Source organism: Coffea arabica, chromosome 11e, assembly GCF_036785885.1.
Source record: "Coffea arabica cultivar ET-39 chromosome 11e, Coffea Arabica ET-39 HiFi, whole genome shotgun sequence".
In the NCBI taxonomy this organism is placed as follows: Eukaryota; Viridiplantae; Streptophyta; class Magnoliopsida; order Gentianales; family Rubiaceae; genus Coffea; species Coffea arabica.
The window spans coordinates 40,691,919-40,704,153 of NC_092331.1; the positions used below are offsets into that span (position 1 = coordinate 40,691,919).

General features: G+C 39.2%; 10 non-coding genes across 10 annotated transcripts; all 10 read right to left on the reverse strand.

Moving 5' to 3' along the window:
• Positions 1–638: 638 nt before the first annotated feature.
• LOC140028589 (5S ribosomal RNA) lies at positions 639–757 on the reverse strand. Its single transcript, XR_011832492.1, has one exon. It is a non-coding gene; the product is annotated as a 5S ribosomal RNA (ribosomal RNA).
• Positions 758–1,892: 1,135 nt separating this feature from the next.
• On the reverse strand, positions 1,893–2,011 carry LOC140028590 (5S ribosomal RNA). The gene has a single exon (XR_011832493.1). It is a non-coding gene; the product is annotated as a 5S ribosomal RNA (ribosomal RNA).
• Positions 2,012–3,146: 1,135 nt separating this feature from the next.
• Positions 3,147–3,265, reverse strand: LOC140031184 (5S ribosomal RNA). Its single transcript, XR_011835105.1, has one exon. It is a non-coding gene; the product is annotated as a 5S ribosomal RNA (ribosomal RNA).
• Positions 3,266–4,387: 1,122 nt separating this feature from the next.
• On the reverse strand, positions 4,388–4,506 carry LOC140028591 (5S ribosomal RNA). The gene has a single exon (XR_011832494.1). It is a non-coding gene; the product is annotated as a 5S ribosomal RNA (ribosomal RNA).
• Positions 4,507–5,628: 1,122 nt separating this feature from the next.
• Positions 5,629–5,747, reverse strand: LOC140028592 (5S ribosomal RNA). Its single transcript, XR_011832495.1, has one exon. It is a non-coding gene; the product is annotated as a 5S ribosomal RNA (ribosomal RNA).
• A 1,135-nt stretch (positions 5,748–6,882) lies between these two features.
• LOC140031185 (5S ribosomal RNA) lies at positions 6,883–7,001 on the reverse strand. Its single transcript, XR_011835106.1, has one exon. It is a non-coding gene; the product is annotated as a 5S ribosomal RNA (ribosomal RNA).
• A 1,135-nt stretch (positions 7,002–8,136) lies between these two features.
• LOC140028593 (5S ribosomal RNA) lies at positions 8,137–8,255 on the reverse strand. The gene has a single exon (XR_011832496.1). It is a non-coding gene; the product is annotated as a 5S ribosomal RNA (ribosomal RNA).
• Positions 8,256–9,377: 1,122 nt separating this feature from the next.
• Positions 9,378–9,496, reverse strand: LOC140028594 (5S ribosomal RNA). The gene has a single exon (XR_011832497.1). It is a non-coding gene; the product is annotated as a 5S ribosomal RNA (ribosomal RNA).
• A 1,135-nt stretch (positions 9,497–10,631) lies between these two features.
• LOC140031186 (5S ribosomal RNA) lies at positions 10,632–10,750 on the reverse strand. Its single transcript, XR_011835107.1, has one exon. It is a non-coding gene; the product is annotated as a 5S ribosomal RNA (ribosomal RNA).
• Positions 10,751–11,885: 1,135 nt separating this feature from the next.
• LOC140030756 (5S ribosomal RNA) lies at positions 11,886–12,004 on the reverse strand. The gene has a single exon (XR_011834675.1). It is a non-coding gene; the product is annotated as a 5S ribosomal RNA (ribosomal RNA).
• Positions 12,005–12,235: the final 231 nt, after the last annotated feature.

Below are 12,235 nucleotides of genomic sequence, written 5' to 3' on the forward strand. Positions count from 1 at the left end.
TCCAAATCAAATCTAAAATAAATTAAACACCGTAAAAGTGTTTTATCCCAAGCAAAATATAAAATAAATTAAAACAATACAAAAGTGAAAAATAATATAATATATTATTTGTCCAAGTATAATAATTTCAACTTCACACAAATTAAATAAATTCGTTTAGGATTAAGTAATTAATGCCTTTGAAAAAAAGAATAACTTAGTTTAGTTAGATAAAATTATTTTTATGTTTATTAAATTATTTTTAATTCGTAAACGGGTCATATCGGGTCATATCAGGTCACCACGGGTTGACCCGAAATCGACCGGTTTTCTTTTCGGGTTCATCGGGTCCAACCCGATTCTGACCCGAATTCCCGAAACCTCAACCCAAACCCATTAATTTCGTGTTAGGTTCGTGTCGTGTTTTCAGGTCGTGTCGAAAATTGCCACCCCTAGTTGCGGTGATACATTTGCGCCGACAAATTTGAGCGACGATCCGGGCTTTGATCGAGCCGTACCGTTCCTGATTTGTCTCGCGCCTTCAGATCCTCCTTCACGCTTCGACAAGAAGCAAAATATTAAGCAATCGTTCCGACGGAGCTAAATTACTACAGGATAAAGAACGAATAGGAAATTTGGATTTCGAAACAAAAAAGAGAGGGGTGCAACACGAGGACTTCCCAGGGGGTCACCCATCCTAGTACTACTCTCGCCCAAGCACGCTTAACTTCGGAGTTCTGATGGGATCCGGTGCATTAGTGCTGGTATGATCGCACCCGCCATGTTCCTTTCGCTTTATTCTTTTAAACTACCCCGTCCTGCGAAGCAGTGTGGCTTTTCTAGACCGAAATTCATTTTAAGCGTCAATTCAAGCATTTTCCTCTTATCCTTTTATTTATTTACTTTATATTTTTTTTTGTTATTGATTTGCACCCTGTTTTTTTCCCTCATCCCGCAACTCTAAATTATCATGAAATCAATCCTTCACGCTTGCAGTTAGGGGTGGCAATTCGGGTCCAAATCAGGTTGGCGGGTCGGGTTCGGGTCAACAGACCCGCCAGAAAATCTGTTGACCCGAACCCCGACCCGCCAACCCGTGACGGGTCAGGTATGCTGACCCGAACCCGAAAATTTCAGGTTTACGGGGCGGCGGGTCGACCCGAAATGACCCGAAACTTAATTTTAATTTATTAATTTATCACTGTAATTTCTAATAAAATCAATTTCTCACAAAACTAATTACATAATCAAGTAATAAAAATTTAAATAAATGATTCCAAATCAAATCTAAAATAAATTAAACACCGTAAAAGTGTTTTATCCCAAGCAAAATATAAAATAAATTAAAACAATACAAAAGTGAAAAATAATATAATATATTATTTGTCCAAGTATAATAATTTCAACTTCACACAAATTAAATAAATTCGTTTAGGATTAAGTAATTAATGCCTTTGAAAAAAAGAATAACTTAGTTTAGTTAGATAAAATTATTTTTATGTTTATTAAATTATTTTTAATTCGTAAACGGGTCATATCGGGTCATATCAGGTCACCACGGGTTGACCCGAAATCGACCGGTTTTCTTTTCGGGTTCATCGGGTCCAACCCGATTCTGACCCGAATTCCCGAAACCTCAACCCAAACCCATTAATTTCGTGTTAGGTTCGTGTCGTGTTTTCAGGTCGTGTCGAAAATTGCCACCCCTAGTTGCGGTGATACATTTGCGCCGACAAATTTGAGCGACGATCCGGGCTTTGATCGAGCCGTACCGTTCCTGATTTGTCTCGCGCCTTCAGATCCTCCTTCACGCTTCGACAAGAAGCAAAATATTAAGCAATCGTTCCGACGGAGCTAAATTACTACAGGATAAAGAACGAATAGGAAATTTGGATTTCGAAACAAAAAAGAGAGGGGTGCAACACGAGGACTTCCCAGGGGGTCACCCATCCTAGTACTACTCTCGCCCAAGCACGCTTAACTTCGGAGTTCTGATGGGATCCGGTGCATTAGTGCTGGTATGATCGCACCCGCCATGTTCCTTTCGCTTTATTCTTTTAAACTACCCCGTCCTGCGAAGCAGTGTGGCTTTTCTAGACCGAAATTCATTTTAAGCGTCAATTCAAGCATTTTCCTCTTATCCTTTTATTTATTTACTTTATATTTTTTTTTGTTATTGATTTGCACCCTGTTTTTTTCCCTCATCCCGCAACTCTAAATTATCATGAAATCAATCCTTCACGCTTGCAGTTAGGGGTGGCAATTCGGGTCCAAATCAGGTTGGCGGGTCGGGTTCGGGTCAACAGACCCGCCAGAAAATCTGTTGACCCGAACCCCGACCCGCCAACCCGTGACGGGTCAGGTATGCTGACCCGAACCCGAAAATTTCAGGTTTACGGGGCGGCGGGTCGACCCGAAATGACCCGAAACTTAATTTTAATTTATTAATTTATCACTGTAATTTCTAATAAAATCAATTTCTCACAAAACTAATTACATAATCAAGTAATAAAAATTTAAATAAATGATTCCAAATCAAATCTAAAATAAATTAAACACCGTAAAAGTGTTTTATCCCAAGCAAAATATAAAATAAATTAAAACAATACAAAAGTGAAAAATAATATAATATATTATTTGTCCAAGTATAATAATTTCAACTTCACACAAATTAAATAAATTCGTTTAGGATTAAGTAATTAATGCCTTTGAAAAAAAGAATAACTTAGTTTAGTTAGATAAAATTATTTTTATGTTTATTAAATTATTTTTAATTCGTAAACGGGTCATATCGGGTCATATCAGGTCACCACGGGTTGACCCGAAATCGACCGGTTTTCTTTTCGGGTTCATCGGGTCCAACCCGATTCTGACCCGAATTCCCGAAACCTCAACCCAAACCCATTAATTTCGTGTTAGGTTCGTGTCGTGTTTTCAGGTCGTGTCGAAAATTGCCACCCCTAGTTGCGGTGATACATTTGCGCCGACAAATTTGAGCGACGATCCGGGCTTTGATCGAGCCGTACCGTTCCTGATTTGTCTCGCGCCTTCAGATCCTCCTTCACGCTTCGACAAGAAGCAAAATATTAAGCAATCGTTCCGACGGAGCTAAATTACTACAGGATAAAGAACGAATAGGAAATTTGGATTTCGAAACAAAAAAGAAAGGGGTGCAACACGAGGACTTCCCAGGGGGTCACCCATCCTAGTACTACTCTCGCCCAAGCACGCTTAACTTCGGAGTTCTGATTGGATCCGGTGCATTAGTGCTGGTATGATCGCACCCGCCATGTTCCTTTCGCTTTATTCTTTTAAACTACCCCGTCCTGCGAAGCAGTGTGGCTTTTCTAGACCGAAATTCATTTTAAGCGTCAATTCAAGCATTTTCCTCTTATCCTTTTATTTATTTACTTTATATTTTTTTTTGTTATTGATTTGCACCCTGTTTTTTTCCCTCATCCCGCAACTCTAAATTATCATGAAATCAATCCTTCACGCTTGCAGTTAGGGGTGGCAATTCGGGTCCAAATCAGGTTGGCGGGTCGGGTTCGGGTCAACAGACCCGTCAGAAAATCTGTTGACCCGAACACCGACCCGCCAACCCGTGACGGGTCAGGTATGCTGACCCGAACCCGAAAATTTCTGGTTTACGGGGCGGCGGGTCGACCCGAAATGACCCGAAACTTAATTTTAATTTATTAATTTATCACTGTAATTTCTAATAAAATCAATTTCTCACAAAACTAATTACATAATCAAGTAATAAAAATTTAAATAAATGATTCCAAATCAAATCTAAAATAAATTAAACACCGTAAAAGTGTTTTATCCCAAGCAAAATATAAAATAAATTAAAACAATACAAAAGTGAAAAATAATATAATATATTATTTGTCCAAGTATAATAATTTCAACTTCACACAAATTAAATAAATTCGTTTAGGATTAAGTAATTAATGCCTTTGAAAAAAAGAATAACTTAGTTTAGTTAGATAAAATTATTTTTATGTTTATTAAATTATTTTTAATTCGTAAACGGGTCATATCGGGTCATATCAGGTCACCACGGGTTGACCCGAAATCGACCGGTTTTCTTTTCGGGTTCATCGGGTCCAACCCGATTCTGACCCGAATTCCCGAAACCTCAACCCAAACCCATTAATTTCGTGTTAGGTTCGTGTCGTGTCGAAAATTGCCACCCCTAGTTGCGGTGATACATTTGCGCCGACAAATTTGAGCGACGATCCGGGCTTTGATCGAGCCGTACCGTTCCTGATTTGTCTCGCGCCTTCAGATCCTCCTTCACGCTTCGACAAGAAGCAAAATATTAAGCAATCGTTCCGACGGAGCTAAATTACTACAGGATAAAGAACGAATAGGAAATTTGGATTTCGAAACAAAAAAGAGAGGGGTGCAACACGAGGACTTCCCAGGGGGTCACCCATCCTAGTACTACTCTCGCCCAAGCACGCTTAACTTCGGAGTTCTGATGGGATCCGGTGCATTAGTGCTGGTATGATCGCACCCGCCATGTTCCTTTCGCTTTATTCTTTTAAACTACCCCGTCCTGCGAAGCAGTGTGGCTTTTCTAGACCGAAATTCATTTTAAGCGTCAATTCAAGCATTTTCCTCTTATCCTTTTATTTATTTACTTTATATTTTTTTTTGTTATTGATTTGCACCCTGTTTTTTTCCCTCATCCCGCAACTCTAAATTATCATGAAATCAATCCTTCACGCTTGCAGTTAGGGGTGGCAATTCGGGTCCAAATCAGGTTGGCGGGTCGGGTTCGGGTCAACAGACCCGCCAGAAAATCTGTTGACCCGAACCCCGACCCGCCAACCCGTGACGGGTCAGGTATGCTGACCCGAACCCGAAAATTTCAGGTTTACGGGGCGGCGGGTCGACCCGAAATTACCCGAAACTTAATTTTAATTTATTAATTTATCACTGTAATTTCTAATAAAATCAATTTCTCACAAAACTAATTACATAATCAAGTAATAAAAATTTAAATAAATGATTCCAAATCAAATCTAAAATAAATTAAACACCGTAAAAGTGTTTTATCCCAAGCAAAATATAAAATAAATTAAAACAATACAAAAGTGAAAAATAATATAATATATTATTTGTCCAAGTATAATAATTTCAACTTCACACAAATTAAATAAATTCGTTTAGGATTAAGTAATTAATGCCTTTGAAAAAAAGAATAACTTAGTTTAGTTAGATAAAATTATTTTTATGTTTATTAAATTATTTTTAATTCGTAAACGGGTCATATCGGGTCATATCAGGTCACCACGGGTTGACCCGAAATCGACCGGTTTTCTTTTCGGGTTCATCGGGTCCAACCCGATTCTGACCCGAATTCCCGAAACCTCAACCCAAACCCATTAATTTCGTGTTAGGTTCGTGTCGTGTCGAAAATTGCCACCCCTAGTTGCGGTGATACATTTGCGCCGACAAATTTGAGCGACGATCCGGGTTTTGATCGAGCCGTACCGTTCCTGATTTGTCTCGCGCCTTCAGATCCTCCTTCACGCTTCGACAAGAAGCAAAATATTAAGCAATCGTTCCGACGGAGCTAAATTACTACAGGATAAAGAACGAATAGGAAATTTGGATTTCGAAACAAAAAAGAGAGGGGTGCAACACGAGGACTTCCCAGGGGGTCACCCATCCTAGTACTACTCTCGCCCAAGCACGCTTAACTTCGGAGTTCTGATGGGATCCGGTGCATTAGTGCTGGTATGATCGCACCCGCCATGTTCCTTTCGCTTTATTCTTTTAAACTACCCCGTCCTGCGAAGCAGTGTGGCTTTTCTAGACCGAAATTCATTTTAAGCGTCAATTCAAGCATTTTCCTCTTATCCTTTTATTTATTTACTTTATATTTTTTTTTGTTATTGATTTGCACCCTGTTTTTTTCCCTCATCCCGCAACTCTAAATTATCATGAAATCAATCCTTCACGCTTGCAGTTAGGGGTGGCAATTCGGGTCCAAATCAGGTTGGCGGGTCGGGTTCGGGTCAACAGACCCGCCAGAAAATCTGTTGACCCGAACCCCGACCCGCCAACCCGTGACGGGTCAGGTATGCTGACCCGAACCCGAAAATTTCAGGTTTACGGGGCGGCGGGTCGACCCGAAATGACCCGAAACTTAATTTTAATTTATTAATTTATCACTGTAATTTCTAATAAAATCAATTTCTCACAAAACTAATTACATAATCAAGTAATAAAAATTTAAATAAATGATTCCAAATCAAATCTAAAATAAATTAAACACCGTAAAAGTGTTTTATCCCAAGCAAAATATAAAATAAATTAAAACAATACAAAAGTGAAAAATAATATAATATATTATTTGTCCAAGTATAATAATTTCAACTTCACACAAATTAAATAAATTCGTTTAGGATTAAGTAATTAATGCCTTTGAAAAAAAGAATAACTTAGTTTAGTTAGATAAAATTATTTTTATGTTTATTAAATTATTTTTAATTCGTAAACGGGTCATATCGGGTCATATCAGGTCACCACGGGTTGACCCGAAATCGACCGGTTTTCTTTTCGGGTTCATCGGGTCCAACCCGATTCTGACCCGAATTCCCGAAACCTCAACCCAAACCCATTAATTTCGTGTTAGGTTCGTGTCGTGTTTTCAGGTCGTGTCGAAAATTGCCACCCCTAGTTGCGGTGATACATTTGCGCCGACAAATTTGAGCGACGATCCGGGCTTTGATCGAGCCGTACCGTTCCTGATTTGTCTCGCGCCTTCAGATCCTCCTTCACGCTTCGACAAGAAGCAAAATATTAAGCAATCGTTCCGACGGAGCTAAATTACTACAGGATAAAGAACGAATAGGAAATTTGGATTTCGAAACAAAAAAGAAAGGGGTGCAACACGAGGACTTCCCAGGGGGTCACCCATCCTAGTACTACTCTCGCCCAAGCACGCTTAACTTCGGAGTTCTGATTGGATCCGGTGCATTAGTGCTGGTATGATCGCACCCGCCATGTTCCTTTCGCTTTATTCTTTTAAACTACCCCGTCCTGCGAAGCAGTGTGGCTTTTCTAGACCGAAATTCATTTTAAGCGTCAATTCAAGCATTTTCCTCTTATCCTTTTATTTATTTACTTTATATTTTTTTTTGTTATTGATTTGCACCCTGTTTTTTTCCCTCATCCCGCAACTCTAAATTATCATGAAATCAATCCTTCACGCTTGCAGTTAGGGGTGGCAATTCGGGTCCAAATCAGGTTGGCGGGTCGGGTTCGGGTCAACAGACCCGTCAGAAAATCTGTTGACCCGAACACCGACCCGCCAACCCGTGACGGGTCAGGTATGCTGACCCGAACCCGAAAATTTCTGGTTTACGGGGCGGCGGGTCGACCCGAAATGACCCGAAACTTAATTTTAATTTATTAATTTATCACTGTAATTTCTAATAAAATCAATTTCTCACAAAACTAATTACATAATCAAGTAATAAAAATTTAAATAAATGATTCCAAATCAAATCTAAAATAAATTAAACACCGTAAAAGTGTTTTATCCCAAGCAAAATATAAAATAAATTAAAACAATACAAAAGTGAAAAATAATATAATATATTATTTGTCCAAGTATAATAATTTCAACTTCACACAAATTAAATAAATTCGTTTAGGATTAAGTAATTAATGCCTTTGAAAAAAAGAATAACTTAGTTTAGTTAGATAAAATTATTTTTATGTTTATTAAATTATTTTTAATTCGTAAACGGGTCATATCGGGTCATATCAGGTCACCACGGGTTGACCCGAAATCGACCGGTTTTCTTTTCGGGTTCATCGGGTCCAACCCGATTCTGACCCGAATTCCCGAAACCTCAACCCAAACCCATTAATTTCGTGTTAGGTTCGTGTCGTGTTTTCAGGTCGTGTCGAAAATTGCCACCCCTAGTTGCGGTGATACATTTGCGCCGACAAATTTGAGCGACGATCCGGGCTTTGATCGAGCCGTACCGTTCCTGATTTGTCTCGCGCCTTCAGATCCTCCTTCACGCTTCGACAAGAAGCAAAATATTAAGCAATCGTTCCGACGGAGCTAAATTACTACAGGATAAAGAACGAATAGGAAATTTGGATTTCGAAACAAAAAAGAGAGGGGTGCAACACGAGGACTTCCCAGGGGGTCACCCATCCTAGTACTACTCTCGCCCAAGCACGCTTAACTTCGGAGTTCTGATGGGATCCGGTGCATTAGTGCTGGTATGATCGCACCCGCCATGTTCCTTTCGCTTTATTCTTTTAAACTACCCCGTCCTGCGAAGCAGTGTGGCTTTTCTAGACCGAAATTCATTTTAAGCGTCAATTCAAGCATTTTCCTCTTATCCTTTTATTTATTTACTTTATATTTTTTTTTGTTATTGATTTGCACCCTGTTTTTTTCCCTCATCCCGCAACTCTAAATTATCATGAAATCAATCCTTCACGCTTGCAGTTAGGGGTGGCAATTCGGGTCCAAATCAGGTTGGCGGGTCGGGTTCGGGTCAACAGACCCGCCAGAAAATCTGTTGACCCGAACCCCGACCCGCCAACCCGTGACGGGTCAGGTATGCTGACCCGAACCCGAAAATTTCAGGTTTACGGGGCGGCGGGTCGACCCGAAATGACCCGAAACTTAATTTTAATTTATTAATTTATCACTGTAATTTCTAATAAAATCAATTTCTCACAAAACTAATTACATAATCAAGTAATAAAAATTTAAATAAATGATTCCAAATCAAATCTAAAATAAATTAAACACCGTAAAAGTGTTTTATCCCAAGCAAAATATAAAATAAATTAAAACAATACAAAAGTGAAAAATAATATAATATATTATTTGTCCAAGTATAATAATTTCAACTTCACACAAATTAAATAAATTCGTTTAGGATTAAGTAATTAATGCCTTTGAAAAAAAGAATAACTTAGTTTAGTTAGATAAAATTATTTTTATGTTTATTAAATTATTTTTAATTCGTAAACGGGTCATATCGGGTCATATCAGGTCACCACGGGTTGACCCGAAATCGACCGGTTTTCTTTTCGGGTTCATCGGGTCCAACCCGATTCTGACCCGAATTCCCGAAACCTCAACCCAAACCCATTAATTTCGTGTTAGGTTCGTGTCGTGTCGAAAATTGCCACCCCTAGTTGCGGTGATACATTTGCGCCGACAAATTTGAGCGACGATCCGGGTTTTGATCGAGCCGTACCGTTCCTGATTTGTCTCGCGCCTTCAGATCCTCCTTCACGCTTCGACAAGAAGCAAAATATTAAGCAATCGTTCCGACGGAGCTAAATTACTACAGGATAAAGAACGAATAGGAAATTTGGATTTCGAAACAAAAAAGAGAGGGGTGCAACACGAGGACTTCCCAGGGGGTCACCCATCCTAGTACTACTCTCGCCCAAGCACGCTTAACTTCGGAGTTCTGATGGGATCCGGTGCATTAGTGCTGGTATGATCGCACCCGCCATGTTCCTTTCGCTTTATTCTTTTAAACTACCCCGTCCTGCGAAGCAGTGTGGCTTTTCTAGACCGAAATTCATTTTAAGCGTCAATTCAAGCATTTTCCTCTTATCCTTTTATTTATTTACTTTATATTTTTTTTTGTTATTGATTTGCACCCTGTTTTTTTCCCTCATCCCGCAACTCTAAATTATCATGAAATCAATCCTTCACGCTTGCAGTTAGGGGTGGCAATTCGGGTCCAAATCAGGTTGGCGGGTCGGGTTCGGGTCAACAGACCCGCCAGAAAATCTGTTGACCCGAACCCCGACCCGCCAACCCGTGACGGGTCAGGTATGCTGACCCGAACCCGAAAATTTCAGGTTTACGGGGCGGCGGGTCGACCCGAAATGACCCGAAACTTAATTTTAATTTATTAATTTATCACTGTAATTTCTAATAAAATCAATTTCTCACAAAACTAATTACATAATCAAGTAATAAAAATTTAAATAAATGATTCCAAATCAAATCTAAAATAAATTAAACACCGTAAAAGTGTTTTATCCCAAGCAAAATATAAAATAAATTAAAACAATACAAAAGTGAAAAATAATATAATATATTATTTGTCCAAGTATAATAATTTCAACTTCACACAAATTAAATAAATTCGTTTAGGATTAAGTAATTAATGCCTTTGAAAAAAAGAATAACTTAGTTTAGTTAGATAAAATTATTTTTATGTTTATTAAATTATTTTTAATTCGTAAACGGGTCATATCGGGTCATATCAGGTCACCACGGGTTGACCCGAAATCGACCGGTTTTCTTTTCGGGTTCATCGGGTCCAACCCGATTGTGACCCGAATTCCCGAAACCTCAACCCAAACCCATTAATTTCGTGTTAGGTTCGTGTCGTGTTTTCAGGTCGTGTCGAAAATTGCCACCCCTAGTTGCGGTGATACATTTGCGCCGACAAATTTGAGCGACGATCCGGGCTTTGATCGAGCCGTACCGTTCCTGATTTGTCTCGCGCCTTCAGATCCTCCTTCACGCTTCGACAAGAAGCAAAATATTAAGCAATCGTTCCGACGGAGCTAAATTACTACAGGATAAAGAACGAATAGGAAATTTGGATTTCGAAACAAAAAAGAAAGGGGTGCAACACGAGGACTTCCCAGGGGGTCACCCATCCTAGTACTACTCTCGCCCAAGCACGCTTAACTTCGGAGTTCTGATTGGATCCGGTGCATTAGTGCTGGTATGATCGCACCCGCCATGTTCCTTTCGCTTTATTCTTTTAAACTACCCCGTCCTGCGAAGCAGTGTGGCTTTTCTAGACCGAAATTCATTTTAAGCGTCAATTCAAGCATTTTCCTCTTATCCTTTTATTTATTTACTTTATATTTTTTTTTGTTATTGATTTGCACCCTGTTTTTTTCCCTCATCCCGCAACTCTAAATTATCATGAAATCAATCCTTCACGCTTGCAGTTAGGGGTGGCAATTCGGGTCCAAATCAGGTTGGCGGGTCGGGTTCGGGTCAACAGACCCGTCAGAAAATCTGTTGACCCGAACACCGACCCGCCAACCCGTGACGGGTCAGGTATGCTGACCCGAACCCGAAAATTTCTGGTTTACGGGGCGGCGGGTCGACCCGAAATGACCCGAAACTTAATTTTAATTTATTAATTTATCACTGTAATTTCTAATAAAATCAATTTCTCACAAAACTAATTACATAATCAAGTAATAAAAATTTAAATAAATGATTCCAAATCAAATCTAAAATAAATTAAACACCGTAAAAGTGTTTTATCCCAAGCAAAATATAAAATAAATTAAAACAATACAAAAGTGAAAAATAATATAATATATTATTTGTCCAAGTATAATAATTTCAACTTCACACAAATTAAATAAATTCGTTTAGGATTAAGTAATTAATGCCTTTGAAAAAAAGAATAACTTAGTTTAGTTAGATAAAATTATTTTTATGTTTATTAAATTATTTTTAATTCGTAAACGGGTCATATCGGGTCATATCAGGTCACCACGGGTTGACCCGAAATCGACCGGTTTTCTTTTCGGGTTCATCGGGTCCAACCCGATTCTGACCCGAATTCCCGAAACCTCAACCCAAACCCATTAATTTCGTGTTAGGTTCGTGTCGTGTTTTCAGGTCGTGTCGAAAATTGCCACCCCTAGTTGCGGTGATACATTTGCGCCGACAAATTTGAGCGACGATCCGGGCTTTGATCGAGCCGTACCGTTCCTGATTTGTCTCGCGCCTTCAGATCCTCCTTCACGCTTCGACAAGAAGCAAAATATTAAGCAATCGTTCCGACGGAGCTAAATTACTACAGGATAAAGAACGAATAGGAAATTTGGATTTCGAAACAAAAAAGAGAGGGGTGCAACACGAGGACTTCCCAGGGGGTCACCCATCCTAGTACTACTCTCGCCCAAGCACGCTTAACTTCGGAGTTCTGATGGAATCCGGTGCATTAGTGCTGGTATGATCGCACCCGCCATGTTCCTTTCGCTTTATTCTTTTAAACTACCCCGTCCTGCGAAGCAGTGTGGCTTTTCTAGACCGAAATTCATTTTAAGCGTCAATTCAAGCATTTTCCTCTTATCCTTTTATTTATTTACTTTATATTTTTTTTTGTTATTGATTTGCACCCTGTTTTTTTCCCTCATCCCGCAACTCTAAATTATCATGAAATCAATCCTTCACGCTTGCAGTTAGGGGTGGCAA